Source organism: Gallinula chloropus (assembly GCF_964237585.1).
Source record: "Gallinula chloropus genome assembly, chromosome: 2".
NCBI classification, from domain to species: domain Eukaryota; kingdom Metazoa; phylum Chordata; class Aves; order Gruiformes; family Rallidae; genus Gallinula; species Gallinula chloropus.
This window is the reverse complement of record NC_140086.1, coordinates 129014977-129030295: the sequence shown is the minus strand read 5'-3', so window position 1 is coordinate 129030295 and position 15319 is coordinate 129014977. Positions and strand designations below refer to the sequence as shown.

The window sequence follows — 15319 nt, the reverse complement described above, 5'->3', positions numbered from 1 at the left end:
GCGGGGCTCGCCCCGCTGCCGGGCAGGCAGGGGCGCGAGGCAGCGGCGCGCGCGCCCCTTCAGGCGCCCGGCCGTTCGCTCCGGCAGGCGGGGGAGGTGCCCGCGCGCCATCGCCGCGGCGGCCGCGCGCGCACACACACCGGGGAGGCGGGGGAGGCGCTCGCGCGTGCTACAGCCACGCCGGAGGCGCGCGCCGAGGCGGGCTCAGAGCGGCAGGAGCGGCGGCGGCAGCGGCTGCGGAGCCGGCGGGGGAAGCGGCGGCACCTCTGGCTCGCGCTGTGCCTCCGCCAACCGCCTGCTCGCGCGCCCGAGTTCGTAGATGGCGCTGAGCGGCGCCCGCTGAGGAGGGGACGGGGAGCGGGAGCCGGTGCCAGCCGGTGAGTTGCGGTACCGGCGAGGAGCTCGCGTGTGCCGGGGAGGAGGAGGGGAGGGAGAGGGAGGGTTTCTCCGCCCGCTTCTCTCTACGAGCTGGCGGGGGAAATGGTGGTGGGAGGCGGGGTCCCGCAGCGATCCCGGCAGAGCCCCTTGCCCCGGGGCTGGGCGGCCGGAGCGGGGCGCGCTGCCCCGGCGCCTGGAGCTGAGGCGCCCCGTGTGCGTGTGGCGTGAGGGGGGAAGAGCCACCCGCAGGTACCGGTGCCGGGCGGGCCTGCCGGGGAGCGAACATGGCAGCGTCAGAGTCGGGGAAGAGGGATTTTTGCCCCCAGAGCGAGGATTAACCCTCCTCCTCCCGCCTCCGGATACGTCCCCGGGAGACTCGCTCTTCATCTGCCGCTCCGGATTATCTACTCGCCCACCCTCCTTCCCCCCACCCCCTTCCCGGTATTTTCTCTCCTCCTGGAGATTATCAGATTTCCCGCCCCTCCCTCTCCGGGATCCTCCGCTTCCCCCTCCTCCGAGGGGATTATCTCCCCCCTTCTCTGCCGGATTATCCCCCCGGTTCGCTGTGTCTTCCTCCCCGGTTGTGCCCCTCGGCAGCCTCGCCTCTCGGGGATTATCTGCTCTCCCTTTGGGGTGATTCCTCCTCTCTTGATCTCTGCCCCGGCCTTTCCCTGCTTATTTTCCTCCCGAGGAAGTCATCCCTCCCCTTCCGTCTGCCTTTGACTGGGGAAAGGGGAGAAAATGTGGTTGTAATCGGGTGGGCAGGAGTTTCCAGTAGTGCTGTCATCTCCTTGGTGTCTGTACTAGTACTACAAGCAAGTGGATGTAGGTGGTAGGAGAGGCACTAAGGATGTAGAAAGCTTGTGGCAGAGTTCAGCCTGTGGCGTGGTGCTTCACAGGCAGGAAAATATCTGCACCCTTTCTGCGATGTTACAGCTGTTGGTGGAGATGCTGGTGGAAGAAACCCTATCTAGACCAACGCTTCAGAAAGACATGTACGTGTGTGGCTGGGTGCTGGATGTTGCATGTTAACCAGAAACTGCCGAAAAAATAAAGCCAACAGCCTCCTAGTTTCTTTTAGGAAGGTACAACGTGTAAGTGGGAAGGTTCATGGATGACATTGCTGCTGTCCAGGGGTCAAAGCTGACTTGCATAGATTCTGCTTTGGCTTTCAAGGCAGTTGGCTTAGGCTGTTGCTCTGTGGTAAGGCAGAAGGAGGCAGGTATCTTCTGCTTAGGCTCTGATGCATATGTGGTTCATTACTGTCCGCATGCTGGTAGAGGAAAAACGAGTTTGTTCCTAAAGAAGGGAGATAAGGTTTATCCCATGCATTTGGCTCCTGTGACCATTCTCTTCTTGTTACTCCTGATCTTGCTGCATATGGAATCGCTGGAGGAGAGTTGCACATCTTCTGACCATCTTGCGGCACAAGGCCCAGGATTATATCCATTAAACTTCCCCGACTTGGCTTTGGGAGGAGGAGGGGCTGTGAGAAATTGTAGAGAGGCTGGGCAGCTATAAATAGATGTCGGACTAGAGGAGGCTTTGAACAAATCTTAGCATGCTGCTTCTGAACAGATAGTGTCTGTTAAACTGGTTGAGTTGACACTGGCATCATAATGTTTCCTTTTATTTCTGCTGAGGTGGTTGGCTTATAACACTTTGACATGTGACTGGACTGTGCAACATCTGTCACAAAATTCTTCTTGAAAATGCCATAGAGAATATTCTCATTTAAAGAAAGTGCTGATAATTGGAATATAGTTTGAGCTCAATTTTATGTGCTTTTTAAAGGACTCTTCAGAGAAATCTTTAATTTCCTCTTCCCTCCCTTGAAATGTTTGACATTGATGCTCTTGCTCACCTTATTTTGTTCTCAAAGTATTGCACTGTATAGATTACCTGAGATCCATATTGCTGTGAAAAATCTGCAGTACTGAGGCATGCTGTCATAATGCCAGTACCATGGTTGGGTTTTTTTTATTTCTGTGTCTTTTTAGATGAGACACTTTACTACTGTTTTCATTTTTGGGTTTTATGTTGGCTTTTTCTTTTTCTGCATTTTTTAAAATAGAACCTTCAGCATCTAACCAAAACTGTGTGTATTCAGCTTCTTTGAATTCTGGGAGGCTTGCATTTTTTTCAGATTGTATGGATCACTGCTGTTTCAGCCTGTCTTGTCAAGAACTACTTAATATGGAAATTATTGACAAATACACTGTACCGACTATGTGGAATGGTGTCTGTTCTGCTGCTATATTAGCGGGCTAACTGTGCATACTAAAAGTCTCTAAAATGATTGAAAAGCTGTTGCAACATATGTGCAATCGGAGCTTTCTTTAACTACCTCTTGTTGCTTTTTTTTCCTTTAAACAAATAATGGAAGCTATTGACTTAAATTGTAGCTTAGTCACGTATGTTTTGGGGTTTTTTAAAATAAAAAATAAGAGAGGAAGTAGTGTAAACATGCCTGGCTAATATGAAGGAGTCTTAATGAAGGCTAATAGGATGAATCTTTGCAAGAACCCTGACTTGTAGGATGTTCCTTATTTAAAGCATAAAATTTTAATCTGATTTTTTTTTTCCCTGAATTACTGTGTAGGGAAGCCTCAGGGAGGTAGAAAGGAAGAGAAATCTAGGCAATATAACTTCGTACTTTTGGTGGGTTTGGTTGATGTTTAACCCCAGTAAGACCAAGAAATCCAAATAATTACCAAATAATATAGCAGTCCTTGTTTTAGGTTGTTTTGGGTGTGATCTAAGCATTGTCCTCAGACATTCATCTGCTTCAGTCATCTGTTGGGTATTTCTGCATGCAGAAAAAAAAGGTCAGTGATCTGGGGAAAACTTTACAGTACCATAATGACAGGCAAAAGATTCTTTAGCATGACTCTCTTCATCCAGTGACTCAGTCTGTGAATCATTCTTTTTTCTAAATTTATTTATTTGTATAAATTAATTGCAGTTTGACTGCAAGTTTTATAAAAGTTCAGTGTCCTGCTTTAAATCACTTACAACTATAATGGAAATCATAGGTTTTAAAGTTCTGACTTGATGTGACTGTCCCAGGCTCTCATGCAGGACCCTGATCTGTAATCAGTGAATCTTAGAAAGATTCATGCTGTAGAAATGCTGTAGAAAAGGGAAAACAATTTCTTTTTAGAGACAGGTGTGCACTTGAGGTGCTAATGTTTGTGTTAGTGCTTTAGGTGTAGCAGTCTCCATCCAGATGTGGAATGAATTATACCATCCTGAGATTCAAAAGGATAAAATTTCACACAATTTAAAGTGCCCTGTTATGTTCTGTGTTTAAGGTAAAAATGGGTAAATATTGACTCATCCTGGTTTGAGGGAATTGACTGAGGTAGTGAACATGCTACTAGATGAAGAAAGAGTATATGCTGCAGGAGGAGCACCACAGAATGGAGGGATGGGTTCTCAGTGCTGCATACACCTGAGCTCGCTTTTTGATGCTTATACTGTCTCCTTCTGTTTTCTTTTTTTTTTCCCCCCAGCAGGCCTCAAATGAGCTGTTCATGTTTGTTCTTTTGAGGAAAAGAGATCCAACAGAGGAGTTGAGGTGTAGGGAGACACTCTTAATTCTTAACAAGCCAATCTAGTTACTGTACCAGTAGGAAGTGCACAGTATGTGTTGGGTAAATCCAGTGCTGAGGCAAACTGGGATGGCTTTGGCCTTGCACATGTGGTAAATACCTGACTTTATAGAAACTGTGCAGCTGGAGTAGCACAGACATGATTGCATGAAGCAGAATATGATGACAGGGTTAAGAGCGAGTCTGCGAGCGTGGAAGTGGTTTTACTGTCCTCCACAATAGAAGCAGTTCATAAAAGGTCCTGGGGAAAAGTAAGTTTCATTCAGGCTGGCATGTGAGAGGCAAGCTGAAACACAGATGCACCCATTACAAACACTGTTAGAGGAATGCAGTGGTTTGTTTTCATTGAAAGGAAGGCATCAGTGTGACTTCTTTGTCACAGGATAAATAGTAGATGATTGTTTCAGAGCTTAAAATTGATCTTGGGTTTCATTTGTGTACTAGCAAGAAGGCAGTACCAAATAGCTGGGCCAGTAGGTGTTTTTGGCTAGCTCAGTATGGTTGTGACTGAAGTCTTTGACTTCAACAAAATGTCAGAATAATGGTTCAGGTTGTGGGGGCAGGAGTTAAGATAATTTTTAAGTTAAGGTATTACCTGGTGCCCTGATCATTATTATAACCATCTGCAGTTGTATCTCAGGTTATACTACAGCAAAGCTGTTGTCTTTTGCAGTGGGTTAAAGAAAGCATCATGATGTTTTGTGCTATTCTGTGGCTTAAAAATGGCTTTTTTCAGAATAAAGCAAGCCTGAATTATTTAGTTATGGCTGATATCATTCTTATGAGAATAATGGAAACAAAAAAGAGAGGTTGCGATGTGCTTTTCCATATGAAAACATTTAAATTCCTATTTTGGCTTAATTAGAGTCTTGAAAATGATGGTAAGTAATTTCACAGCCTGTATTAAATAATAAAATAAAAATTTCAAAATGGGAGGTTCTAATTATTTTCAATGTCTCTTTGGCTTCAAAAAAAGTGTCACATATTGAGAACAGTTCATATTAGCATCTACTCTGTGGGTTTTAGGCATCAGTTATTTATAGAATTTGCTCTGATGTTAGTGTCCAGGTGTCCTGAAGGCAGGGTAGAAATTAGAAAGATACTGAAATTGAATGACATTGTAGATTGACTGACAGTAAATGTTGTTTAAGAAGCTACTTGGATATGTTCTTTTAAAAGTATTGACTAGTTTTGCCTTCTGCCAAATGGCTGTTTGAGAGTAGAAACCTCATGAAATCTTACCCAAATCTCAGATGAGTGTTTCAATTAAATTCACTTTTCCAGTAGGTGGAGACACAAGTGTTGATTTTGAGTAAGCTTAAGCCTTTACTTTTTAATTCCAAACATTTTGCCAAGATACTGTTGAAATAATGAAAATTAAGAGGTGAGGAAAATTTGTTTAAATTTTTATTTTAAGATAGTGTATTTAAGCCTGTCTGCTGAGGTGGTGTTGGCATTCAAATATTTTATCTGTAGTAAGCGTGGCTACTCAGATAGTTTGGTTCTAGTTAAAGCCTTATCTCCATCCACTGGTCAAATGCCCGTTAATGTAAAGTTAGAAATTTTTAATCTCTAATCACCAGATGGAGTGAAGTAGATTGAGGGTAAATAGATCAGGTAAATAGACTGAAGGTAAAAAGTTAGTGAAGCTTTTTCTTAAGACTAATAACACAATGTTTTTAAAAATACTATTTGATTTCATGTTTGTCCATCAGTTACCAGTGTTGATGTTTGGAGATAACACATGTGGCTGTCATGTGAAAGCTTTTATGTAAAACATCTCACCTTTTTATGTGATATCATTTTATTTTTTTAATAAGTCAATGGTCCAATTAGTAAGTCAGCCTTTATGAATCTTATTAAAATTCTGTCCCATGCCTTTCCTTATCCACTGTTGAAGTTTACAGAAGTCTTTTTGGCAAGATGAAACTGCTTATACAGCAGTTGTTCTGAAACTGGGAAGGCAAACTGCGGTCTGGTGAATGAAATGAGTGAACAGTTTATTTTGCCATTCCAAGCAATTCTGGCTTACTGTATTGGGAACTCTTGTGCTGTAGCAAAGTGCAGTGTTGCTGGACAGAAATTGCTCAAATGGTATTAAGTTTACCATAGTCAGACTGCTTCTGACAGCTTCACTTGTTTTTTCGGGTCACTAGAAGTGCAGGAGGAGGAGGTGTAATTAACAATTGAATGTTCAGGTTATGTGTTCATTGGTAAGGAACATGAGGGCAGGGAGAAATTCCTCAGTGAAACTCAGTGTTTATAGAGCGTATGACTAAGGCAGTTACCTGCATGCGAATCATGCAGATGCTCAGTTGCTCTTACCAGACCTGCCCATACAGTTCTGCGGTAAGATTTGGTAAGCAATGGCAAAATCAAGCAGTGCTTGATGTAGTCAGTTCTAATCATTGAAGGCCTTTTATATAAAAGATTTATTTTTTGTAGTATTTGAGCGTTTTCCAGAGGCATGTTGCTTAATGTCACTGGCATTTCATATGTGATCCTACTACTGAGGACAAACTGTTTTCTGTACATTGCAATGTGTGGTATTTAAAGCTATGTTGAAGTGAAGCTTATTCATGAAGTGAAACACTAGTGATATTTGGGCTGGCTCTGTGGTTTTTGTTTCATTCTTTCATAGCTTTCTCCAGGGTGACCCACTTGCTGCATAGGTAAAATTTAACCCTTGCATGAACCGGTTGTGTGAGAACGATTGTCCAACGTTATGCCTGTGATCATCTCATAGATGTCTTGGCTCAAGGGTGATGAGATGGACATGCTACACTTAAATCCCTGTTCTTCAGGAAGCAAGATAAACTGGTAAACAGTTACTGAAGTTCAAACAGCACTCCTGTAACATTAGCTGGTCACCTAGAGGTAATGTCTGTGCTTTGAGTTGCTCTGACTGATGGCTGAAAACCCTCATCCTTCTGCTGTTGCCTGCAGGGATCATGTCCATTTCATGTTCCCCTTGCTAGAAGAGAATTGGGCAGTTTCAGTGACAGGCAATAAATACAGTAAAAGAGACATTAGGAAAGGGGTAGGAGAGTACCACAGAGTTGGAAGCTGAGTTGTCTTAAGTTTGACACATAATTACATAGGAAAAAATCCATCTGTGTGTGTGTGTGTGTGTGTGCCCCCCAGTCTCCCAAGATGTAGGTTTTAGGGATCAAGGCATTGATAGAAATCTTGTTGTTGGGATTGGAGAATAACTGGACGTGTACACTGATGAGAAAGGTAGGAAGCTTTGGATGTGGGTGTAAGGTTCAGAGAGGAGCTGTGTAGCTTTCCAGCTCCGAGTACCAAGCGTGAAGCGGAGCCCCTCGCGTTTCGCAATAGAAACGTAGCTCGAGCGCTCCCTCTGGCGGTTACACGGTGACATGGAAGTTGGGGACGTGCTCTGGGAAGGCAGACCTCTCCGGGTGGGTCACAGCAGCCGGCTGCTCTTCGGGTGCTCTGCTTGCTTAGCTCTGTGCAGTGGTAAGTAAGCCGGTGCTACCTACAGGTAAGTAGCTAAATACATTGAAAAATCCAACGTAGCCGAAAGTAGATACCTTTAGAAATCTTAGTCTAGGATCAAAAAGTGATTCTTCCATCCAGCAGCCTATTGCTTGGGACACTGCTGCAGTCTGTTTGCTGGGACTTTTTGTGCTGTTGCCTGGAATCATGCAAGTTTACTGTTGAAGGGAATTTATTAGCCATAAATTGAAGCATATGCATTTAACAGCTATATCTTGGAAAAAAGCTCTGCGAACAGCACTGGCTAACGAAACAGCAGCAAAATTAAATGCGTAGTTCTTACTGAGTTTACCGTATAGTTCTCTGTCTTAGGCCAGACTCCAGGCTATTACAGTTTAGGAAAGCTGTAAGCAGCCACAGTAAAACTGTTTGTCCTGGTGTTGACATGGGTAGAGTTCATTTTCTTCCTAGAAGCAGGTATAGTGCTGTGTTAAGCATATAGGATAAGAATCATGTTGATAACACTAATATTTTAGGTGTTAAGCAGTCAAGGACTTTTCACCTTCTCAAACTGGCCCCAAGCTGCCAGGGCAGCTGACCCAGTCTGGCCAAAGGGGTATTCTGTATCATCTGAAGTCACGATCAGTGTATAAATGTGGGAGTTGCCTGTGTGGCAGCGTGGCTCAGGAACTAGCTAAGCATCATTTCCGATGATGAGCAATTGTTCTGTGCCTCACTTACTTTGTATATTCTTTTATCATCATCATCTTCCTTTTCTGCCCTATTAAACTGTCTTTATCTCAACCCATTAATTTTACCTTTTTTTAATAACTTTTTTTGATTCTCTCCTCCATCCCACTGCATGGGGGAGAGAGCAGACGGCTCTGTGGTTGTTCTTTCTAGCTGCCTGCAAGGTTAAACCATGACACTGTTGAACAGGGGTCTTCAGAAGAAAGTACTTCATTGATACTAATGAAAATGGAAGAGAGAAGGGTGGACTGTTCACCACCTGGAGTCCCAATAAGGTGAAAGGTCTCATGTGTCATAAGTAATTTCCAAGAGAAGTGATCGTTTCATATGTGATTTCAAGCTTCTGGTATTGTTTCACCTTGTTTCTTCTAAACTGTTGAAAACTTCTAGCTCCAAGTAAAGTTCTATTTTCTGACAATCAGAATGGTGGTGTTAGCTCTTGCTTTTAACAGGACACAGCTTTTTAACAGGACACAGCGAATTAAAACACTTTATGTGCACTATTAGGTGAGTTAGAGCTTAGAAGAATACAGTGTTTGGTGGTTTTTTTGGAGTAATCTCATTTGTAAGGTATTTGCAAAAACCTGTGTAGAGAAACTTTCAGTGAAACCAGCAGGAGGTTTTTCTTCAGAGTTATGAGGATTAGTCTAATTACAAACTTAACAAGAAGTGCTTTTGTAAGAAGTTCCAAAACACTCTGCTGCTTAGAATCTACAGGCACTATATGGAAAACTAGAACCATATTCCTGATCATACTTGACCTCTGGTGTTCAGCAGTCTTAGAAGTTACATGGATCTGTTTGCTACCTCCAAAAAAGTCCATCACACAGAATGCATACTTTTGTACACAAAATTATTTTCTCCGTATCATGCAGTTATGAAGCTTTTATGCATTTAAAATAAAAAATCAAAAATCACTTGGGCCTCCCCACCCCAGGCATAAGCGATTTTACTTTACAAATATAATTACTGTACTTCCAGAAGGTAATCTCTCTGGACAGCCATAGACTAGTTTGAATTAGATTACTCTGTTTTTTCCTCCAGGGTGAGTTAAAACATTGAGTTTTATCTTTCTGTAATTACTTCAAAATTCAGATAACTTCTACTGCTTACTATTCCTATTACTAGACGGGGATACCTCAGAATACTTGTATTTTAAAGGTTAACATCAGCTTTTTTTTACCCATAACTATTTTTTCCAGGTAGAAATCTGCTCTACTTCTGGAACTTATGTTGTATTCACTTAGTTTCAGTCTTAGAATTTCTTAATTTGGAAATACTGGAAATATTTACTTAATAACCAGAGAGTAAGCACAGTAAATCTTTCAGTTGTGACATTTAACTAAGTCTAGCTAGAGCAATGTTTTTGTTAAATCTCTATTTCCAGAGGTCTGAGTTTGCAAACTTTTCAAGTACTTTGGCAGAAGGCTGCATGAATAAAACAAGTTACTACATTTTACCTCTACTACAAAATCCTGGGACAGAGAACTAGTCAGTATGAAATAAACAGAGAAGCAGAGTTAGTCATAGGAGATACTGCAGTCAGGAAAATGTTTTCCCGTTTTTCTTCATGAACTTAAGCAGGAAGGGCAATTCTCTGGGTAGTTGATAGTGAACCACAGTGGGACACTAAATCCAAAATGCAAATGCTTTTGTATAGCTGGCTTGTTTCTCTTTGGATTTTATGTACTTTAATAGGTAGCTTAACTTAAGCATTTGATAACAGAAGTCAATAAAGATGAATTTGTAAGTGAACCGTATTGTTTGAGAATATAGTGCTTTTTGAAATAGGAAAGGAAATATTTGGTGTTTAGAGATGTTAGGACATGACTTCCTGTTCGTGTTGAATGTAAGACTAGCAAGGATGTCTGCAGAGGGAGTTTGTTTTAATTCTGTAGTTTCTGGTATCACAGTGTGGGAGCACTATATACTAATGCAAGTTTTGTTTGTTGAATGCAGCGTTAATGAGTAAAACTTACTTGCATTGTCAATGAATTCCTATAGCTTAGCTACCTAACACCTGAGTCCATTACAAACCTGAAAGTATTTGGGTGCTCTTTAATAAGGGAAGGTCCATCTAACTCCTTTTTCCAACGTGCAGTGAAACTACTGAAACCATTCAGAAACTGTCAGGATCTCCTTTTAACATATATCTGAGGAGATATTCAAGAAGACACAAGACATGTATGTCTCTTGATGAGAAGTAGCTGGGGCCAGAAAATTTAGTATTTGGATAGCCTTAAATTCAGCCTCCAAAAGGGATAAAAAAGCATATCATGGTCCCCAAGTATCCAAACATCTTCAGCCATAAACTAGTGAATAATTTCCTTGTGTTAATCTGCAACAGTGGCAGAACCCAAAATTTCATGACTAAAATAACATCTTATGTAATTGCCCAGAGCTTGCACATTAACAGCTTCCAAAAAGATCTGAATGTAATTGCAGAGGGGATTGAAAACTAAGACAGCAGAATGACTGATAATGCTAAAGGCATAAGACTGAAGGTCTCCAGAAAATCCATCCCTTTGTAGACAAAAAGAGATGATGCATTTGCCACCGTTTCTCTTTCCTGCAAGTCGTTAGGGAGCCAGTATAAGTGCATGAGGATGATCTAAAATAACAGTCACAGGTAAGCAGCTACATGTAAGAAAGATTCCTACTTTCTGATATTGCACTGAAGAAAAACCCTGCATCAGGATCTTTCACAGGTTTGATGTGGTCTTGCCCTCAGTGTGGGGTTTTAATAAAGGCAGAAACATACACTGTGATGGGGCTAAACAAAGAACTTGGTTGGTTGGTCTCAGTCTTCTGAACTTACATGTCTGCTGATAACAAGTGGTCATCTGAAGCTAAGGAAAGGCTTCTAGATTAGCAATAGAAACATTCTTTCAAGTCAGACTGACAGCATGGTATCTTGTGCTTGGAAACAGATCTTCAACTGATGTAGGGAAATGCATAAATGATAAATAAGCAGTGATCTGTTTTAGATTGCTGTGATTAAAAACATTCTTCTTGAAGTCCATCTTTGCATTTTCTATACCTAGACTCAAAATTGGGAACAATGTGTAGCAACTGGCTCATCTTTCACTCAATTGTTCTCAGGTATATGGCAGTTTTTTATATTGAGTATCACTTGGAAAACGCTTCCAAGTTTACAGTAATACCCAGTGACTGTTAAGCTGCTTAGTTCAGTCATCTGATACAAGTTAGAAGGATGGAGTCAGGACTTCTATACCATCTTGTATTATCAGTGAACAGGAGATGTATTTTGTTCAGTGAAATTTGCTTGATATGAGGTCTTAGAATCCAAGCAGTTATTGCCATACAGAATAGAGGCATAGGGCTATAGAAATAGTTTCTCTTACCTGGTGGAAATGTGATAAGAACCTAGAGATATAAAGATCTCTTCCTTCTTTGCTTTTTAGTATTCCATCTTTTCACACTTGGTAAAAGTTGAGGTTCTAGTCGTTGATTCATCAGTCAGTTGGAGAAGTGATGAAGAAGTAGTATTCCAATATAATTGTCTAAATTTATTTTTTTTTTAAATAGTTTTTCAAGGTGACTTTCTTACAACCTTTCAACAAGAAGTATAGTCACTGGCAAATCCCTGGTTTGGAGTAAGGGGAAGTTAGAAGTTCAGACTTGACATAAGTTGGGAAGTGTATAATACTTCAGAGCAGTTCCATTACCAAGAACTTGATCTTGGCTTTTTGTGGGTAAAACAAATAATTGTTTGAGTTGGTTTGTTTGTTGTTGAGAAATAATGCAGTAGTGGAGCTCAGAAAAAATTGACCAACTTTTCTTATCCCAAATTGCACCAGGAGGGCAGGTCTTCCTCTAACTATTGGTATTTCTTGCTCAGAGAAGTGATAACAGTATATCTACTTTCGCAAAAATAGCTATAGCTTAATGTTCTTATGTCTTAAAAGTGGAGCTTGACTACACTTGTTTTTTCTCTTGCTGAAGAAATAGATCCTTTGGAAGAAAATTAAGATTAAAGCGCAGCACACACAGACTTATTGTGTAGAAATAGGAGAAAAAAGAGGAGTAAAATTTACCAGCTGTACATTGAATATTGTCTGTTCAAGTGATGCCCAAAAATACTCTTGTGCATCTGAAGATGTTGAATGCATCATAAATCTCAGCTAATATTATCTAGAATTACTATACTTGGTTATCTGACCAAAATTAGAATCCTGCCAAAGCTTTTATTACGCAGTTTATGGTTCATTGGCAGCTTCTGACTGAGTTAACGAGATGAAGAAAGGCAAAAGAGTCACCAGGACACTAGATCCTGGCTGTCTTTTAAAATAGACTTTAAACATGTTAGGAAGATCTCTAAACACCACAGATTGTTGTTAATCAAACTACTCATCCTTTTAATGCAGCTAAGCTGCCATTTTGACTTTAGTCTCCTCTGGTTTTTAAGTATTTAGGCATGCTTAGGAAACTGGAGGAGTACTTTCTTGGATGAACAGAAATAGGCAGTCAGGGGAAAGATAGTGGAAAAAATCTTGAGCATGAATCACCTTTGTGAACCAAAGGGTTTAATCAAGAGTTATACTATGTGACATTTCACAGTTTGTACTTAATGAAATATATGCAAATACCTCTTGTCAGCCTCTCTTGAAAGGATCTGAACATATAAACCTCAGAATGAGTCTTTCATTCAAGTAGGTCACTTCCTTTTTGCACTTTTTCTCTGGCCTAATTTCCCAAACCAACTTTAACAGATGCCTTAACTTTGAAGTCACTGTGACTGCTTACCTGCTTGCAGCTGAACATATAGTTAAATCATTTCAGTGATATTTTAGCAAATTTCACTTCTCTGTAATGTAGCCTAACAAAATTTTTAAGGGAGTAGGCTAAAAAAGGAGTAAAATGAGTGGCAAGTTGAACCTACACAGCTTTGGGAACCTCCTTCTCTTCCCCATCAAGGAAAGAATAGTAAGCATATTGTCATCTTCCAGGTAGAAGTGCCAGGCTGTATGATTGAAGACGGGTGGAACAAGTGGCAGTCCCATTTAAACACTACCCCTTCCAGCATGATGAAGGCACTGTCTTGTAGTGCTAGATTGTGTGAAAAAATGACAGTCCAGGCGTGGTTCCTGGGCCATCAGCCAGAGCATGCTGTAAGCCATCTGACATTTTTGTCTTTTCCCTTCTGAGCCACTCCTTCTGCTGTATCTAGATTTTTCTAACTCTATCATAACATGTTGCCTACTTTCCAGATGTTTTTTGGTTTTTATTCAATAGTTTTCAAATAATTCACTGTTAAATTGGTATTCAGGACTTTGGGGCCTCAAACAAAATTTTACTCATGTTTCTGTGTTAGAGACCTGACCAGCTTTTCTGTGGCTAAATATTGTAAACCCTGGTGTTGGGGGTTGTATGCATGTTTTTGTGTTGTTATGCTTAGAATGATTCGGAAATACACAAAGCAGAGGACTGCAAAAAAACCCATGAGAGAGATGGGTTGATGATCTTGAAATTCTGCATATCAGTGGTGATTAAACTCATTAAAATAAATAAATTTTACAAAATATCCAACAAAAAACCTTCAAAAGATTAAAATATTTGTTTTATTAGAGGCATCTTCGTGCAAGGTATCCGAAGTGCTGTGTCTGGAAGTTTGTTTGGGGTTATTGTAGTGTGTGTCTTTTATGGAATCTTATTTTCCTTCCTCAGAAATCATAGGACGCTGTGCATTGACTTTGCTGTTAGCACTGTAGATTAAAGTAAAAAAGAATTAGAGAAAGCAAGAATGTTTCAGATGCAGTTACAGTGATATCTCTGTACTTCAAATTTACAGTTGATTCTTGTAGCTTTGCTGAACTCGCAAATTTGTGCTGTGCACTTCTTGTCAGTCTTTGAATTGTTTCTTCTGTATCTGTCATATAGAAAAACCTGTATCCACCTGTTCTTAGCCCCATTACTGAAGTGCAAGACTGGCAGAATTACTTTTCTGATTTATTGATTTTATTAAGTCTTGAATTTGATAGGCTTCCTGATACCTTAAATCAAGAGAGACCTGACATATGTATTTGACATATATCTGACATTATATGAGTGCTCCTTTCTCACAAAAAAACCCCAACAACCAAAAAACAAACTTAAATGTGTTTTGGTTCAGGTATCTTGTCTAGAACAAGAGGTGTCTGCTGAGTGATGGACTTGGTTCAAGAAGGCTTAGAAAAGGTGACAGTGCTGTATCTGTAAGTCTTTGGTGAAAATTCTTTAGGGGAATGGTTCTATAGTTTCCTGCTGTTAGTCAGTATTGTCTTCAGAATGGATGAAAATAGTTTTTGGTTTGTACTTGTGCTTAGACTCTTTCCATGTGTTATACTACTGAATATTGGCCATTGACTACTTCCAGCTTTAAGATCAAATAACTCTCTTGAGACTCATTTGACATTTGTCATACACAGCAATACTATGTGGGTATTTGAAGTCTGTTCTCTGTCTTCAGGCAGTCAGTGGATTTGGTAATGCTTAATTTTATTTGGACTTGTTACCTGTAGGAACAGAGAAGACTGACACCTTGTGAGTCTAAAGAGGTGTCAAACCCACTGGTACAAAACTCAGTAGTTAAATCTGAATTGCTGGCTATCTGCATGTGTACTTGCTTCCTACACTTCTTTCCTTTCTAGTAGTCAAGTGGGTACATAGGTTAAGAGGAGTTAAATGGAGCCAGAGTATGGGATTACAGGTACTGTCAGAGCAAGAAAAGTATAACAGGAACACAAGACCAGGAAATTACAAGGCTTCTTTGTGTACTTTGCTTAAACTTGTACAGTATGCTAATTAATTTATTAAGTGTGGTTTTGAGCACATCTTAAATTTACATAATTTCATTGTGAATTTCAAGTACTTAAAATCTATATTAAAAAAAATCACTAGGCTGTTTAATTCTCTACCCTTTCAGCCTTAATTGAATACTGTGTGGAGTTAATGTGATGCATGGTTGCTTGTATCTATTTACTTCATAGCCCTTGATGTCGGTGGTTCTGGAAAGAGGGATGGTAATTTGAGAAAAGAATCTTTAAATACAGAGACGCAGCTTCTTGTTTATACTTCTGGCAGGACCTCATTCAAACCAGTCTCTCTGGTATTGAAAA

The 15319-nt window shown here is 40.7% G+C and overlaps 1 protein-coding gene across 1 annotated transcript in view; it reads left to right on the top strand.

Moving 5' to 3' along the window:
• Positions 1 to 357: 357 nt before the first annotated feature.
• PALS2 (protein associated with LIN7 2, MAGUK p55 family member) overlaps positions 358 to 15319 on the top strand; it is a gene marked incomplete at its 3' end in the record, with an annotated part of 53873 nt that continues 38911 nt past the window's right edge. The window contains exon 1 of the mRNA XM_084260276.1: positions 358 to 377. The remainder of the gene's footprint in view (positions 378 to 15319) is intronic.